A 6,000-nucleotide genomic window follows, 5' to 3' on the forward strand; every position below is an offset into this window, starting at 1 on the left:
CGACCCACCCAAAAAAAAGTCTGCTAGGAAAACCTCGAAAGAGGTGTCCTAGGCAAAAGTTAGGACATAAAAAAAAATTACGCATTCTGAATTACGATATGACTTGATCCTCTTCACCGAGGTACGTAGGCAACTTAGAGTTTCATTCTGAGTTCAGTCTCATAATTTCAAAAGATACATAATCCCCCATCGTTGTTTGAATGAAGTACGATGGAATGTAATCCATTCAATCAGCACTTGAAAGTCAAGCTGAGACACAATTCTTCTGTTAAACTTTGGATCCCATTTGATTTAAAGGGGGCAAGCCGCTAGGGTAAATTGGTGTCTTCAATAAAATGATTAATATCTTTTAGGAGGCTGCCAAGTATTTGCATTGAAGTCCGGGGATTCGCTATGCCTTCATGTTGGTCAAACCTTCAACCTTTTGGTATACCTTCACGACGTTTCAAATTCAGTGAGACTTGAACCCAAGATATTTGGCGAGAATGAAGCTCTTGAATTTCAATTTCTGACAATTAAAAATGTCTTACAATCTCGAGGCTTCCACACCAAGATACAAATTTTTTGGTGAAGTCGCGCTAATTTGGAACTGTCGGCATATCAAAAACCGAAGTCGACTTCGAACTATCATCTGAAACTATCCTTAAGGAATTAAATTTTACATGTTATATGTTTTAGATTTTGAAGTTTATTTTCCAATAAATTAAGTGGTTCATGATTTCGATGTCCCTACTTCAAGATACAAAACTCTTGGCGAAGTCGCACAAATCTGAAATTGTCTGTATATCAGAATTTAGTATTGACTTTGAAATATTATCTGAAACTATCCTTAAGGGATTAAATTTTGTATTTTGTAAATCTTATATATTTGAAAGTTAAGTTTTCAATAGATTAAACGGTTTGTGTTTTTGACGTTCCTACTTCAAGATACAAAATATCTGGCAAAGTCACGCAAATCTGAAATTGTCGGTGTATCAAAATTTAGTATTGACTTCAAAATATTATCTGAATGTATACTTAAGGCATTAAATCTTGTATTTTGTATATGTTATATATTTGGAAGTTAAGTTTCCAGTAGATCAAACAGTTTGTGATTTAGACATCCCTACGGCAAGATACAAAAGTTTTGGTGAAGTTGTGCAAATCTGAAGTCGTCGCCGTGTCAGAATTTAATATTGATTGCGGACTACTATCTGAAACTATCCTTAAGGCATTGAATTTTTAATTTTGGATATGTTATAGATTTACAAGTTATGTTTTCAAAAATCAAACGGTTCGTAATTTTGACTTTTCTACACCAAGATATGAGTTTTTTGGTGAGACTGCGCAAATCTGAAATTTTCAACGTGGTGGAATCTAAAGTTGGTTTCAAAATATTATCTGGGGAGATTCTGAAGGTGTTTGATTCTAAATTTTGGATATATTTTAGATAATTTTTGAGAAATTAAACGGTTCATTATTTGGACTCTCCCACGACAAAATATGAATCTTTTATTACAAGCGTGTAAAGCTAAAAATTATGCGACTAAGATAAAAGTCGGACAATGTAAAGCAAAAGAGAAGTTGAAATATTTAAGCCCTCGAAGTCTCCAAGTTGAAATCTTCAAGTCCGTCGGTCTTCATTCGCCACTCTTCAAGTTGAAATATTTAAGCCCTCCAAGTCTTCAAGTTGAAGTATCCAAGTTCGTCGGTCTTCAAGTTTCCGTCCTCAAACTCGTCGGTCTTCAAGTGGAAGTATTTGAGCCCTCAAAATTTTCAGGTTGAAACATCAAAGTCCGCCGAATCTTCAAGTTTGTCGGTCTTCAAGTTGAAATGTGAAAAGTCCGCCAAATCTTCAAAGTTTTCCAAGTGTTCAAGTCGACATCATCAAGTCCATGAAGTCTTCGAGTTGAAGCTTTATAACTTTCCAATATTAAAGTGGATATATAAGTCCCTTTGCACCTTAAGTTGGCCTCTTCGTGGGTTTGTCCTTAAAAGGAACTATAACTTTCCAATTTTAAGATGGACATATGAGTCCCTTTGCACCTTAAGTTGGCCTCTCCGATAGTCGGGCCACATTGAGAGTAACATCTCTAGTAGTCAGGCCACATTGAGAGTAATCTCTCCGGTAGTCATGCCATATTAAGAGTAATCTCTCCATTAGTTGGCCGACATTGAGAGTAATCTCTCCGGTAGTAGGGTCAATTTGAGAGTAATCTCTCCGGCAGTTGGGCCACATTGAGAGTAATCTCTCTGGTAGTCGGGCCACATTGAGAGTAATCTCTCCGGTAGTCGGGTCATGAGAGTAATCTCTCCGATATTCGGGTAGGGATGAGTACCCATCCCTCGTACCCTAAGATTGTCTTCTTCGTGCATGGATCATCTTGTTAAACAAGAATAAATCCTTCTTGTTTCACCTACAAAAAAGGACAATAGAATAAAGAAAGCACAAGAAAATAAGAAGAAATTACCTTCGCGTCAATGCTTCTAAGTCGTCAAAAGTTGTCACGACCCAATTTCCCCTCTATTGGGTTTCGTGACGGCACCTAGTCTTAAGGACTATGTAAGCCTAACATTTACGAAAGAACAATAATAATAAACAACAACTTAAATTCTTTTGGAATGAATCATTTATACAATGAACATATTCCCAAAACCCGGTAGTACAAGTCATAAGCTCTGCAGACTCTGCAGAGTTATCTACCACTTCTAAATACAACTGTTTGGAAAAGAGTGAAAACAGTTGAATACAAGTAAGAAGGTGACTCCGAAGCCTGCCAACGTAGCAGCAGGTCTACCTCGAGTCTCCTCAACAATGATCCACACAGCTACTAACGATCGATACCTGGGATCTGCACAACAAAAATATGCAGAAGAGTAGCATGAGCACACCATGAGGTGCCTAGTAAGTATCAAGACTAACCTCGGTGAAGTAGTGACGAGCAACAGTCAAGACACCTACGGGTCAAATAAACTGTACAAATATAAGTATGGGTGCAGAAGAGTAGTATGAGCACGCACTCGTCACCTTGCGTACACAAACTACAAACAACATAGTAGACTCAAATCCTAAGGGAAAGTCCCCCACACAAGGTTAGGCAAGATACTTACCTCAAAGACGACAAACCGATACTCTAAAATGCACTTCTCAGGTGAAAAGACCTCCGGACGGCTCAAATCTAACCAATTTAACTTCAAAGCACAAATAAAACACATAAGAAACTATTCCGGATCATAAAGTCTCAATCTTTAATAAAATCCAAAAATCGCTCCAAAAGTCGACCCCCGGGCCCGTACCTCGGAACCCGATAAATTTTTACAAAAACCGAATACCCATTTCGATACGAGTTCAACCATAAATATTTTATCAAATTTCGATACCATTTGATCCCTCAAATCACGATTTTTTATTTTAGAAATTTTCTTTCAAAACCAACATTTTCCTCAACTCAAAACACAAATTAAATGATGAAAATGAAGATAAAATCACGAAATATGTTAAATTCTAGGTGAAGAACACTTACCCAATCGATTTGTGTGAAAACCCCTCAAAGAATGGCTCAAAACCGAGCTCCATAAGTCAAGATATGAATAAAATGGTCTAACCATCGATTTTGGGATATATTCTGTCTGCCCAGGCATTTGTGCATCAGGAACGTGGAGGAAGTATCGCGTTTGCGAAGAATAAAAATGAAGGCTACCCAGGTTTCTCATCGCGAACATGACAATGCCTTCACGAACACAAAGAAGGAAAGTCTGATGGCCAAAAGACTGCCCTTCGCGAATGCGTGAAGTAGTACGCGATCGCGAAGAGTGGAATTGCATAACTATACGAATGCGAGGGACAAATGCGAACGCGATGAAGGAAGAGACAGAGCTTCGTGAACGCGAGACGTGTTACGCGAACACGAAGAAGGAAAATTGAGGTGACCAGCAGAGACTCTTCGCGAACGCGGAGGAGGATATCAAACACCAGAAAACAACAGTTCAAAAACAAGGGAAAATAACCCGTAGCCCACCCAAGGCCCCCGGGACCCCGTCTAAACGCACAAACAAGTCATATAACCTAATACGGACTCGCCCGAGGTCTCAAATCATATCAAACAATGACAAAATGATGAATCAAACCACAAATCGAACTATGAACTTCCAAATCTTCCAACTTCGAAAACTTGTGCTGAAACCGATCAAATCAACCTGGAATGACGCAAAATATTGCAGACAAGTCCAAAATGACATAACAGAGCTATTCCAACTATCGAAATCTCATTCCGACCCCGATATCACGAAAGTCAACTATGGGTCAAACTTCTCAATTTTCCAAACTTCAATTTTTCCAACTTTCACCGAAACGCCTCAATTTACCCTACAGACCTCCAAATCCGAATCCGAACGCATGCTTAAGGCCCAAATCATAAAACAAAGCTGTTGAAATCACACAAAACCCATTCTGGAGCCGTTTATTCAAAAGTTCAATTCCCATCAAATTCTCACCGCTTAAGATTCCAAAACTAGATTCCTTCGCCCATTTCGACTCTGAATCATCCGTTAACTGAATTCAACCATGCAAGCAAGTCTTTACCCATATTATGAAGTTGTTCCAGACCTTATGCCGCTGAACGGAGCTTAAATTCTCAAAATGACCGGCCGAGTCGTTACATCCTCCCCCTCTTAAAACCAACGTTCGTCCTCGAACGTGCCAGGATTTGCCTCGAAGTCCTCAAGTTGTTGAATGCACACTTCCAACATACACCCGCGGGTGATCCCACGTTACCCCAATCCACATAAACCTGACGACATCAACTCAACTAAAATTTAGCCCTTTTAACAATACCAATAAGCCTTGAACCTAGAATTCTCACTTTCCACCTATTTCCAACATCCCGATTCTAAATCCATACTCGGTATCAGTCTCAACCAGCTACATCAATTCATGCCAACACCCATATAGTACAACCTTACAACATGACACATCGCACATAGGCCCACAGTAACATTGATGATCATAATATTCACTCGAAACTGAATTCAGCACCAGCCATAAGCCTCATATTTAATAGGGACCCGTTTCAAACCTCCACAACACTGGCGATGATACAATAACCACAAAAGCCACATAGCTAAACACCGGAATCACAAAATCATAGCTAATACCAATGGGTACACACCCAATAAGCTAAAACTCAAGAAGCACAGAACGAAAATAACTGAATATAGAAAGGGAAACACATAAAGGAACTATCAAACAAGCCCGACAAGCACAAAATTTTCTATCAATACTAATCTACAAGTAGGGTACACATCAAACCAGCTGGAAACTCTCAAAAGGACAACAGGAATTTACTACTAGTCTCATAACCCTCAACAAGGCCTAGAAACAGACGATAGACACGGCTATCACTCATAGAACCTCCCAACAGGGTAATCACATAAACAGAGTGATAATCATGAAACACACCCATAACTAGAGCAATAGATAGGGAAACTCACCCCGATACATAGACCTGCAATGAGCTACGGATGACGCTCCTCTATAACAAATCAAAATCATACCTAAAATGACACCATCTAGCGTAGCGGCCTTAAGCCTACTATATGAAGCATATCAACGGGCCGGGCCTCCCCCTCTTGGGCCCCCTCTACTCACCTGAATACCTCACTATGACACATCGGCCCGAAGTCTGGGACAATATCTCACCATATGGCTAATATCTCCACACTCGAAGCAACCTCGCTACTGACGTGGCTGTGAGAACTGTGCGGTACGGGTACTCCAAGACCCATGAACACCTGAATCACTATGCAAAGCCTGAAGCTTGAACTAAACCGGCTGACCCACAAAACCTCTACCATGTCATACGCTACCTCCAAAATAAGGACCAGCAGACCTCCCCGATCTACGAGACCTCCTTGCCTCCCCAAACTCTCTCTCCTAATCTCGTCCGCCCTCTCTCTCATGGCTCTGCCTGTCCTATCTTTCCTAGCTTTGCCTGATCTCTCTCTCCTCTCTCTCTCGAGTCA

Source organism: Nicotiana tabacum, chromosome 20, assembly GCF_000715075.1.
Source record: "Nicotiana tabacum cultivar K326 chromosome 20, ASM71507v2, whole genome shotgun sequence".
Classification (NCBI taxonomy): Eukaryota; Viridiplantae; Streptophyta; class Magnoliopsida; order Solanales; family Solanaceae; genus Nicotiana; species Nicotiana tabacum.